General features: G+C 39.7%; 1 protein-coding gene across 3 annotated transcripts in view; it reads right to left on the reverse strand.

Annotated features, from left to right (window-relative positions):
- cpped1 (calcineurin-like phosphoesterase domain containing 1) overlaps nt 1-13,555 on the reverse strand; it is a 41,762-nt gene that overhangs the window by 6,437 nt on the left and 21,770 nt on the right. The window lies entirely within an intron of this gene.

Here is a 13,555-nt window from a genome sequence, read left to right on the forward strand (position 1 = left end):
CGACCCCAGAAGACACCCATCTACCAGACACCCAGGGGGGAAGGAGAGGAGCAGAAGGAGAATAGCGGGAGAGCCCAGATCCACGGCACACCACCCCCAGGCCCACCCAGGCCACCCCACAGGGTCATGTCATCCCTCCCCACCCCATCTACTCACCTATGACCTTGCACACTCCCACTCATCCTAGCACATGCATACGCACACACACAAACATACCCCCACAGAAAAGTAATTATTAATAGTTACTAGTTAGTTCCTCCAAAACAGTAAGAGTTTGTAACAGTTACAGCATTATAAAAAGTAACAACTTACTCTGGAATATAACTGCCCTGCTTACTTATTTTTAATGTTCAAATATGTTCCCTTTAACAACTTTATATTCAGCCTCATGTTCAATTACTTATAATAAAACTGAATATTAGATCTGACTGAATTAAATAAAACTTAATAGAATGAATCCTTAACAGAAAACATCCACACCAAACATACTCAGACTGTTAGGATGGTGTGGCTCCATCTCCTTCATTGTTACTGAAGAGATGCTTCATTAGATTAAGATTTTTTTCTCCATATTGTTCATTCAGCCAAAGATCAGACAGCTTTCCAAAATCATTTCAAAATTTTTCTTGCTTGCAACAGAGGCTTTGCAGAATGCACTTATTATTTATATGAAGCACCAAAAGGCTAATTTTAATGATTTTGCATGGAGTCAATTTCCAAACTGGTGGCAAAAACTAAAAAAATTCATTAGTAGGCCTGGGATGCAGGAGCTGCAGCCCCAAACATTTTTTGTTTTCTCATAACAAAAGAGACATTTGTTAAAAAAAAAAAAAAAAAATCATTGAACTTGTGCAATTCATTTCTCTGAAATAATGTTGTGATCATGTGTTTTGCTCAAAAATGTAAGCCAGCTGTGTTTTGGTGTTTGTGTATTTCATGCAAGCAGCATCTGCCTCGCAGTGCCTGGCACCACAGCTGCCCACGCCTGGCAGGCTTGTATTCTGCAAGCCAAAGTCATTTAATCTGGAAGTCAGTCGTGTTGTGGATATTAAAGAGTATTTTTTTTCTCTCTCTAAAGGAGGGAGAAAAGTGTTGGTAAGGATGTAGTAGCTAGATCAGCTGGAGAAGTCACCTCCTGTTGCTGCAGCAGCAAAGCTGTGCCACTTTATCTACAAGCTCAGTGGTGAAGAGGAGGGATCTTTATCCTGCCAGTCTGACTCTGTGGTTCAGAAATATACTTATGTAACAACACACACAATTCATGAAAACAAGTAATTATTTATGTAAGAGTAGTTTGTTGACTCTTGTCTTAACTCTTGCTCTGTCACTTTCTCTCTTTCGTTTCCTTGCTTCCTCCGATAATGTCCTTTTGTGTTTCTTTTAGTGAATCTGTACTGGAGTGTTGATATTAAGTTGAAAAAAAAAAAAGGAGTTGTGAAGAAGGGTTTCTCAGGCTCGGGATGCTGTGTGGTTACAACAGCACCAGGAATGTGCATGATGAAGGTCAGTATGTCATCAAAACAAGTTTTAAGGTTGGAGAGTGACACAGTGCTGCTTTAAGACTGAAACTTTTTTATGAGCAGGTTGGATGAAGAAAAGGAGAGCATCAGTTTGTATTAGCTGAGAAACAACCATGATCTCACAATCAAAACAGAACATCTGACACATGAGTAAATACTCTGTAGACCATAAGCAGCAAACAGTTTAGCACAACTTTCATCCATGTCACGGCTCTAATTTCCTCTCAGTGTTTTACTCCTGCTGCACAGGAAAACAATGACGACACAGGTGAATAAGAAGTTGATTATGTTCCGATTTAATGTATTAAAGCTAGCACATGACTTATATGACACGCATCCATCCACCTGAATATATAAGTTTTGCACTGTAAAAATGTTTCTATAATATCTAATTATGTCTGACATCTTATATGAAAACTAGATAAACAGATTAATCTTGCTTTACAAAAGATTCACCATCAAGTTTTTTCCTCCATAGCACAGGTTTAAGGAGAGTTGTTCACCATAACAACACCAAGACTCTTTTTCCAGGTCTTAAGCGCCACTGAGAATCTAAGCTGACAAAACCAGTAAACAATTTGTACATTGTGGAAATGAATCAGCTGGCACTGCTTGCTTGTTCCAGTGGATTCTGTGGAGTAAAACTGATTTCATGGAAACAATTTCAGACTAAGCGACCTTGCTTGACCTGAATTCATTTGAGTTTGTCCCTCCTGGAGTGGAGTCATTATTTGTCTTAAGAAGTCAAGTCAGTTTTCAGAGCCTCTTGGTTGGTAGGAAAAAAAACAAAAAACAGTTTGTGAGAGAATATAGTCTCAACCAGCAAAAAGAAATGATAGAAAAGTAAGAAAAGTAAGAAAAATACAATCAAAATGTTGAAATAGCTATCAATATTGTAATTCAGCCAAAGGATGAAGCTGACCTCTGAAAATGTCTGAAAATAGACCGGGGAGAAAGCCGAGAGTACCTCACTGACAGGAGAAAATACAGAAACTGAAAAGAGAGATGGCTTTTAAAATGCCTGTTGCCATGGAAAAAAACAGGAGATGGGGTATTACATGCACATATAATCACAGCTGCTGCAAGAAAATTAGCTGTGGAAACAGGACTCGAGAGTCTTCAGTCCCCACCCCACTAAAGATGGGGGGCAGGAGACCTTCAGTGCACAGAGGTTGTAAAAATGAAATTAACATATGTACAAAATTCTAATACTGCTGCTCCTGCAATTGAAATGCAGAAAATAACAGAATTTTTGAATAATTTCATCAACAGCTCTACAAACAGCTGACTGAGGCGTTTAGGTTTAAAACGACAAACATTGCAGAAACATCCACTAAACAATGAGACCACCAAGCGAACGATGGGTTTAAAATTCAACCTTGGAGTGCAGAGATGGAAAATTTTCTGCAGTGTAAACTGCAATAAACTGGTGGCAGTGTCTGTGTTTATTAAGCACCAAATTTGCTTAACAATTTACTCGGTATGTGAATGTGCTTCTAAAGGAAATTGAGTCTCATTTTAGTCGTGTTGTTGTGTACTTATTAAAGAAATAATGAGCAGTTATGAGCATTGGGCCTTTATCTTTCCAGCATCAATGATGTGGAATCTCTCAGATGTGATGATCAATGCTATCACTTCCAAGTCAGTGACATATTTCCAGGAGAATGGTATAATGTTTATCAAAGGACTCTCTTTTGGTTTAGAGACAGCAGCCCCGAGGAAAAGACAGGAGGCAAAAGTGGAGGCAGCAGAAATTAAAATTAGAGATGCATCGATCCGTTTTTTTCGGGTTCAAAGCTGATTCTGATATCTGAAATTGGATATTGGCCAATTCCGATATTTTCTGATACCAAATCAGTTTATGTGAACATTATTGTGTTTATCGTCATTATTGCCATTGTTGCTATTGTGTAAGGTTTTATGAGACTGTAGTTAACAACACATCACTTCTTAATATGAGAGCAGCTAATAAGCAACATTAATATAATTTCAATGTATTGCACAATTATAAGAAAAAGACTTTCGAATGTAAATCAAAGACAATGTCTGTAGTTGCTTCATAGTCTTAATAAAATCAAAGGTAGTTATAATTTAGCAGTGACAACTGACAATTTTCTGTTTATATTATCAGCTCAGAGGACTCATTTCTGCCGAAGAGGACTTCTGATCATAGAAGCTGCTGTTCCATATACGATATCCTACAAACAGGACTGTGTTAGCTGCAAACGTTTAAAGTGCTCCGCAGGTTTACGTGCATTAGCAGGGCTCCAGACTAACTTTTAGCATTGGTTGCACTGGTGCGCCTAACGTTTTCATTTGGTTGCAGCAAAAATTATAGGTACACCCCAATTTTTACAGTGTGGACCAGAAAAGCCCCTTACTTTGTCCCGTTGCATAGCTTAGAGAACCTCACCCACCGTCAGACATGGCAGCTGTTGTCAATCAAAAGTAGTTCCATTAAAACGCACACTAGTTTGAAATCTCTTGCAAGAAATTGGCAGGTATGCTTTTTGCGGAAACACTAGATTAGCCAATTTAATGATGTGCTCACCTTCAGCCAGAGAGGCCAAGCTCTTAGTGTAAACAACTGCAATAATCCTCTGTTTGAATGAAAACTTGAGAACTGGTGGAGCTGCATGCACCGCTTCAAACTACAACAGCCTCAGCTTGTGTGCATTCTCCATGCCTTGTGGTACAATTAGCACATGTTGCTATTAGATTTAAACCTTTTTCTGTGTTACTGTTAGTGTCATAGCTCCAGATAATGATCTTTATCCTAAATAAAAATACCTGGATTTGTTAAGTCCAATTTCACCCCATGTTTTTTTTGTCTTTTTGCCATGCTTCGCAGTATCGTATACATTCCCTTTCCTTGCTGAGTGAATGTGGTCACCAAAACATGCACTCTCTGTGCTGATAACTCCACGTCTTGTCTCCGTATTGGTGGAAGTCCCATTCACCTGTCAGCCTTGATATAGCACCGGATCTTTTGTGCTTTTCTCTGTGATGAAGACTCTCGTTTGGGAACTGGCTTTTGGTTTGACAGACAGAAGTGGTGAGGGTTGGGAAGAGGGAGGCAAGGAGGGTAGAAGCGGAGAGTATTATGGTGCTTGAAAAATATCCAGAGTAAGCAGGCAGAGTGATGAAAACATATTGAATGCAAACGGAGGAAAATTACCCAGAGTTAAATTGAATTCTGGTCAGGGGTTGCAGAAAACCGCACAGAAAGGAGAGCAGAGTTTCCTCCGGTATGCTCGGTATTTCATCTAAACCTAATAATCCATAATTTGAAGATTTTTTTGAATATCACGAAGCAGCTCACAAAGCTTAAATACTAACAATGTGCACTGCAAAATAAGGGGATAAAAGAAGTTAAGAAATATCGATCACCATCAATTCAGGTTTGATGTTTGTGATCCTTCCTTTAATCTACCCTCCACCTCTTTTCCTTCTCACTTTTCATAATTGGGCTTTCATCTTCTGGTCACTGATTCACAAGCAGCAAAATTGGATTTGCTAATTACGATTCAAGTTCCTATCTTGACACTAAACAACCTCATATGAGCAAAAACGTCTCCGAGTATCTTTTTCTTTCAGACTTTTCTTCCTTTTCTTCTTCTTTCATTTTTGACACAGACTGAACAAAGCTGCCACTAGAACATGTGTGAGAATGGGTTGTGTGGGAGTGAATATACAACGTGTGTGCTGGTATTGAACGGCAGTTGTCATTATAGTGCAGGTCTGGGAAGTAATTCATGATGAAATGCTAGCTGTTAATAATTTGCATAACAGAAGGACAAAAAATGGTGTAGTGTGGTGACTCCACATGAATCACACCCAGCCATCAATCATCATGCAGCAGGCCTCGAAATACTGAAGATGTCACACATGTATCATAGCAAACTGAATTTCTGTGTTATGCGTATTTATAACAAAAAACTTAAACAAACAAAAAGTGCTGCAGAAGAGAGGTTGGCACGAACAGCTATAAAGTAAAATGGTAAAGATCATAGTTCTGTGGAATGAGCAACATAGCTGAACATGTTGGATATACCTCTAGAAAAAATGTGCCAGAATCCCCCCCCCCAATACTATTCTGTTGGTAGTCACTATTGTTTTTCCCAGTTGCTTGGTGGATTAGATAATTACACTCTCCTGCACCAATAAGGAGAGAGAAAAAAACACAAAAGAAAAAACACACATATATTGGCCATTTTTACACTTTATTCATTTTGCACTATCAGAGACCTCAGCAGTGTGGAAGATCCACACACAGCCACAACAGCGTGACACCTCCTCCTCATGTTGGTCACCAGCCTGGTCACATTTTCCAGTGGCATCCCATCCTTCAACAAGGAGTTATTGAAAGTCAACCACCATTGTTGTTTTAATCATTTGCCAATTGTGTTGCTTAATTGGGTTGATATGTGGACTCATGGCAGGGCATTCATTTGTCCTCTCCAGTCCAAAATTCTGTACTGATAGTGGCTGTGTGGTGGAGCGTTGTCATCCTGGAGGATGGATTTTTTTTCTTTTTTTTTGCACTTGAATATGGAGAGAAAAAAAACAAAACAAAAAAACAACATAAAAAAAAACAAAGAAAAAAACTGAATAAAATAACATATCAGTGTTGATGAGGTAAGGAGGAAACCCTGGGAGGGCTTATCAAGAACTATGGTGAGGTAAGGATTTAGGTCCTGGACTCTTGAGATATGGACCACTGACTCAAGAATCTCCTTCTAATATGTCTCTAAATTAGGTGTCAGTTATATATCTGTGACTGGCACACACCTGACAGCACCTATTTCTCAAAAGAAGAGTGAATACCAAAGGGAGACCATTGTAGGGGTTTTGGTATTTTTTGGGGGGGACCACTCACATTTCACTGTGCTGCTCATTCCACAAATGCACGATCCTTACAAGTTATACTTCATTGTAAACGTGACTAATCAGACTTTCAAACCATGCATGATACAACACCAATTAATATTATCAAAAGGCAGACATAACTGGCCTAAATAATGTTCTCCTCAAAAAATGTTTGGAAACGTATAAAAACAAAATATATTAATAAGGTTGGTTTTGGAGAAACATCAGTCTAATGATGATTTCAATAAAGATTTATGTCTGAGTAAGGACTAGGTAGATTACAGTTTGTAATGTTAGTTATGGTGTTCAGTAAGATTCTGAACTGGAACAAGTTTATTCTCCTCAAATAATATGTGCTGTTTGGGCAGTTTCATGAGGAAACATCAACTTCAGTTCTACTGATATACTGATGACACTGACCTCTATCTATGAAAACTAAGGAAACTAATGGTTATATTGGCGACGCACGACCTAAAATGTTCTGATTTTAAAGTTTGATTCACATATTCAAGTGACCTCTAGAGTAGCATTGTTTTACCTGTCGACCATCATTAAAAAGAGAAAGCTAACGATGGTGTGGTGGTTAGCACCGCAGCCTCACAGCAAGAAGGCCGCTGGTTCGAATCTCGGCTGGGGGGAGGTTCGAACCTTGAGGGTGGTGGCCTTTCTGTGTGGAGTTTGCATGTTCTTCCAGTGTATGTGTGGGTTCTCTCCGGCTTCCTCCCACCGTCCAAAGACATGCATGTTAGGTTAATTGATGACTCCAAATTCTCCCTATGTGTTGGCCCTGCGATGGACTGGTGAACTCTCCAGGGTGTACCCTGCCTCTTACCTGTTAATGCTCGGATAGGCTCCAGCTTACCTGCGACCCTTAATAGACTAAGCCGTAAAGAGAGAGAGAATGAGGTTAGGCTAATGTCCAAAAGGTTTAAAAAGTCTCCTTTAGGTTCAAGACAGAAAAACAAAACTCCCAAACCTACTGCCAGTTTCAGGAGTATAGTTCCTCCAGTCAGTGGTGCAGGCCGCGATGTTCCAAGAAGCCAATGAACTTTCCACGGGACATTTCTCAAATGTTCCCTTCCTCACCCAACTTAAATCTTAAGACTTGTAATTTCCGCTGAGGGGAAGACCGTGTATTTAGATGGCTGCGGCTGCTTCTTTCTAGAAAAGGTTGTTGTTGTTTTTTTCATTTGAATTGGAAATTTGTGAACAGATGAAAAAACAGACAACAATGGTCCTTTCTCACTAGTACCCACTTAGCCCAGTCCAACACCACCCTTCTCAATTTGTAGGTGTTTTGTAGGGAATCAGGTTTTCCCGGGACGAGTAGATACATTTTAAGCACCTCCTCCGTCGGGGTTCTGAAGATGCAGAGCCTTCCGAAAATGGTGAAAATTGTCGAGATAGCAGGCCACTATTGGCCAGAATTTGATTTCATGGGATGAGTCACAAGAATGACTCCTGACCCCGCCATCTTTAACCCTTTTAAACTCCAGAGCCGCTACTGTGGAATTGGCATTAAACCAAGCAATACGTAAATCACAAGCTCAACGTCCTCCATTGTTGTTCTGTGTGTGTCACAAACAAATGACTTCCTGATATTTACTAGCCACCTTACTTTGCCAAGGGGAGGCTTATGGGTATAAGGCTCCTCTTGATAACCTGAATAATTAATTAATTATTTACTGTTATTTATTCACTTTGAATTATGGAATCTATGGAATCTTGCTGGACCTGACCAGAGGAAACAATAAAAAAAAAGGAGATGAAGAAAGCAAAAAGGAAAGTAGACGCATTACTAAAACACGGCCTCAATTGCACTCTGTTGTAATGGGAACAATCAACCGGGGTGGTGTGGTGTTGGCTGAACTACGGTAGGGCTAAGTGGGTACTAGTGGGAAAGGGCCATAAGTACAGGCTTGAAGCAATTACTAAAAAGAGAGCCTTGCCTTTTGTCTCAGCTTTCTTAGCTTCTTATTTTCAGCTTAGAAAACCCCTTTCTTTTATTTAGTTGCCAAATATTTCTTATATAGAAAACCCAAAAGCCAACCTCTCTTTCTTCAAAATTCATTGACATTTAATGTCTGATTGTCCACAAGAACTTCCACCTTTGGATGCAGGTGAATAAGAGAGCCAGAAAAATGAAAAGCAGAATGTCTCTTTGTTAAAACAATAGGGTAAATGGCTTATACTTTGCCTCTTATCAAATCCTCAGTGGGTGATAAATGTGTCTTCACTACAGGGTTGAGCCCTTGCTGATAATGACAACCAGCGGCAAGAGACCCAGGAAGAGTGAAAGAAACAGAGGCAGAGATGACGATACTGTGCAGAGCAGCACATGGCTTATCTTAGCCTCTAATTAGCAACTGTATGTTCAACTGCACAGCCGCTAGGAATGTTAGGAAATTCAGTGAATTTCTTAGCAACGCCCTTGATTTATCACTTCTTTGTTTTAAAACACATAAACAAGGTTTAGAGGCAAACAAAGACAATACAGAAGTGTTCGCCTGCTCGTTCATCAGTCTTTGTGTGCACGTTGATCATGAATGTGGGACGTAAACCTCAGAGGAGAGGGAGGGAGGAGATGGAAGAGGGGAGCAAATAAATCTAATTACAGTACTTCATCTCCGAGGATGGGAGAGGCTGAGAGCCTGCTGAGATTTCTGCTTTTTCCAATCGCCTCTAGGAAAGTAGACACCGTCCTCTGGCCGGTGTGGGGATTCAATCATCTTTGATGAGACAGAGAGCACAAAAACCTGTTCTCTGTGCTAATGTAAATTTAAGTTTTTCCAACAAACTTTCAACCTAAAATTTTGTCCTTTGCACGCAGTGAATAAATGCTGCCTGACTTGCATTCATGCAGTAAAAGGTAGTTGAACTCAACACTGAGAGCATTATTTACCAATGATTAAGCGTATGACAGTGACAAGGGAGTACAGAAATATCCATGATAGGAGTAAAGTCAAGCTTCTTTTTCGAGTTATGTTGGAATACAAAGCAGAAAAAAAAAAAATCAGGAAGGTGAGGATTGGGAATCTGTGCAGGTAAATCCCCTGATATTTCTTTAAGGGGTCAAGGTACATTCTGCGCAATCTTCTCACATTCTTCCTTCTGCCTTGTTACAGTCAATGACACAGTTATTACACTGTGTGAATGGCTGTTTGTCCCTTTCACATTGTATTGCTTCCTTCCTTTGTAGCTTCACAAAAGCTGTGTAGGAAAAAGCATGCATACATAACATTGGACAGATCATTTAAATTTTTATCCATGGGCTTCGAAGGGCAGCAAATCTAGCCTTAAGCACCCAAAAGTGCACTCTGTGTCCTAAACTCAGTCCGAAGTATTGTTCTTGAGGTGTGGAACCGCTGTTAGCATACACCTTTATTAGCAGCGGGTATGCAGGGTCACCTAGCAGGAAAATGGGAAAAGCTTCTTTGTCTTCCACAATCTGTTTTTTCAGAGGTGGTATTTTTCTAGTCTTTAAATAAAGAGTCCAGCTTAGTGTTAGCAAAAAGTCAAGCACCATGAGCACTCCTGGCCACTGTTTCTCTAACAATGCAAGACATAGCCTGTCACGACACACCAAACGCGTTGGCTGTCTTCCGTAGCCTTTCCTTATCGCTCAGGTAGTACAACATTATTGCAGTCCTCTTCATAGGATCGACTGAAGACCTAATATTTGTGGATTGCCGGTTGATGTACGGGCAGAGTTGTTGAGTCAAAGCAACAAAATAGGGCTTGGACATTCTAAAGTTTTCCCTCCATCCGTTGTCCACGACAATGCCGTTAACAAAATTATCCCACCAAGTGCTGCATCTTCTGAGTCGGACCCAATACTTTCTCCTGGAAACATTATTGTTGTTGTGTTTCCCGCATGTTTGTCACATTGACGTCATATCCTCTTGTTGTGAGGTTACGCTGTCCTGACAGAACACAGACGGTAGAGGTTTCGAACCGACCCACCTTGGTGCCTGGTTTCAGACATGACCGGTTTCATGGAGGCTAATCCCTGGGTTCGTGGGGATGAAAGGATGGATTGCTAAAATACTTTTGTGGTTTTACTGCAATTCGGTGCCGTGGGGACGGCCCCTTAGACACAATTATTCCACTGCCTAATTAATTTAACAATGGCCGAGACACAAACAATGAGATAAGCTGGGGGAGAACATAAAACAGCAATGTAGGAACTTGTTTTTGTCAGCAACAGACTTTATCCTCTATATCCTTCATACATCACCAGAGTAATGTGGGGGCTGCAGAAAACATTAAAGAAAGGAGAGAGAAAAAAAAAAGAAGCAGCAACAACCCCATAAATGCTGAGCCAAATCTCCAGCTGCTGGAAATCAACTGACAGCATAAACAGACACCTCTGGAACAATCAGAAACCCAGTTATACAGAGTTATCTAGACGAAGTTAAAACTATTCTTCGCTGCCAGAGAGACATTTGTAGAACATCCAGTTATCCTATTTCAAGGTTGCCTTAAATGAGAAAATCTGTCCAATTTTACTTCCTAGGACATGCCAGACTGCTGTTTGGCCTTCTTCAAAGGCAGCCAACTTCTAAAGAATATGCCAGTTTTTAAACAATGCTCGTACTTTATTGGTACAAAGAAAAACTAAATCATACAAAGCTTTACAGTACTTCTACACAATGAAGCTTGTAATACTTCAGCTGCTGGAAAAGCTGCATTTGTCTTCCAGGCAAAATTACATGAGCACTAGCTTCTCAAACATAGAAACTTACCCTTGTCAACTGCTTACTTAATGAACACTGCAAAAGAAAAATGACATCTTTGCTCTTTGTACTATAGTTTCTCAGTGTTCTTGAATCCTTTGGAGAATCAGGCGCGGGTATGAAGAAGTGTGAATGCATGTGTGTGCGAGGCTGAACGAGACAAATGACTCTCATTTCCAGCTCTATATTGTGATTGTGGGTCCAGACCAGCGTAGTATAGCTGATTTACAGTTCTAAGAAATCCTTATATCATCATAGCTGTTATGCAGCACCCCAAATAAGCCACAGACCAAAACAAGAGCAATAATCCATGGACTTTTCAAAGACACCCCCCCCGAAAGGGCACTTCCCAGTCATTGGTGGGCTTCCTGGAAACCTGTCTAAGACAAACACAAAATACTTGTGAACACAAACGTTAAGTGTACAAAGTGTCATTGGAAACTTCTCTAATCCATCTAACATGTTGGAGACCATATCAAAACTTAACACAAAAAGTAAGGAAATTTTGGTTCAGGCGATTATTTCTTTAGTGTAATAATGCTTCTTGGCAATAAATCTTATACCGTTGGAAAGCCTGTTTATTTCCCTTTTAAATGGTGCCAAAAATTCATTTGTAGGATGAGCAGCAGAGTTGAGTAAGTGGGTTGGGAAAAACTTGCCAAACCTTCTCTGCCATTGCCAAACAGTTTCCTCTGCTATTGACTGCCTTTCACTGCCAGGCCTGTTTGCACTGGAGTCAGCAACATGTGCACTGAGCGTAATGTTCAGGTTCTGTCTTCTGTAGATGTCAAGGTGTGCGGAAGACACAGAGAATGCTATGCTGATTGCTGCACCCATAGAGTAACAGCTTTTGGTGGAAGCAGCGTGATGGTGTACGGTGGAAACTTCCTCACTGGGAAAACAAAGCTTGTCATCATTGGAGGTAACATCTCTGTTTAAAATATTGAGTCATTACACTCATGACTAATGAGGACAATACTGGATTTAGGCTGTCGATCTCAAGTCAACATTATTAAAAAAAAAAAAAAAAAAAAAAAAAAAAAAAAAAAAAAAAAGACAATATACAGTATGTCCCTGCTAATAAATGCTCATAAAGGAAGCTTCAACAATACCAGCAGAAATAGGCAACATCAACTGTCAGGAAATACTTCCAAATGAGACCAATGTTTCACCGCACTGCTGATTATACTGAACCTGGTATGCAATTCATTTACTGTAATTTTTGGTCATGAGAACTTTAACATGTTTGTAAAAGGCCATATAAAGAAATCTGGAACAAAACAACTACATCTCAGCAGAAAAGTAGAAAGAAAAAGTTCAAACTGACTGCTTAGAACAGTCTGAGGCCTGAGCTTTCACAAAAAGATACACATTTATGTAATCTGAAACACTAATATAATCCATGATCATCCACTGTAACATTACATAAATAACAGGAAAAAAAAAAGCAAAAGAAATAGTGACCTCCTACATGATGCTGCCCTTCACAGTAATCACAGTAATGATCACCAGAGTGCAAGAGCTCATGAAGGTTTCAGATCACAGGGTGCAGTGGTGAATACAGACCAACAGGAGAGGGAGATGATGCATGATTAATGCACAACAAAGAAGGGGTAAAAAAAAAATAGTTCTGAGGCCAACGCATGTCTAAATTTGCCAAGGATGTTAGGAAACATGGTCCCTCATTGCAAACAATCAACAGGCTTTCCTTGAACGCTGTGTTTACTTCAAAATTTCGTACTTATTCTAGTTATCTGCAATTCCTTACTTGCACTGTCATCTAAGACGTCTGCAATAGTTACAATGGGACAGTCATTTATTTTATTTCCTTGCAGGTCATTTCTGTTTTGTGGAAATTCTTATAGCTTGTAATATTATATTTACAGCACACATGAGTAAATTTTTTAAAACGTATATACAGTTGTCCTCATAAGTAAGGCTTAATCGAACTTAGTTTTTGTACTGCTAGCAAAACATGGAGAAATTTGTGAAACATCAATGATGTTGAATCAACAACAGAGGTTTCAACTTTCAAAAAAAGGACAAAAAATTATGATGAGGCAATTCTGATGAGGCAGAGGGAGGAAGGAGGGAGCTTGACATTACTGAGGTCGATGAGAAGGAGAAAAAGTCTGGGAACCACTGCCTTAGCTGGTGACTGAAAAGGTTAACTTTGGACACTAAGTGGACACCTTTTTCTAACAACTTTTTGGTAATTATTGTAATGTATTTTGATGGGAGTGGGTAGAAAGGGCACAGGAATCTGATGAGTTACATGGAATTGCTAAGAAATAAATCCCAGTAATTACATCTTGTCTCCGGTTGTAAACCATGTGTTACACACACAGACTTAAATGAATGGGCAAAAGTCATATATGGAACTTTGTAGTAATCCTTTCTAGATAACCACGTGAATGTATCCATATAGTC

Source organism: Melanotaenia boesemani, chromosome 21 (genome assembly GCF_017639745.1).
Source record: "Melanotaenia boesemani isolate fMelBoe1 chromosome 21, fMelBoe1.pri, whole genome shotgun sequence".
NCBI classification, from domain to species: domain Eukaryota; kingdom Metazoa; phylum Chordata; class Actinopteri; order Atheriniformes; family Melanotaeniidae; genus Melanotaenia; species Melanotaenia boesemani.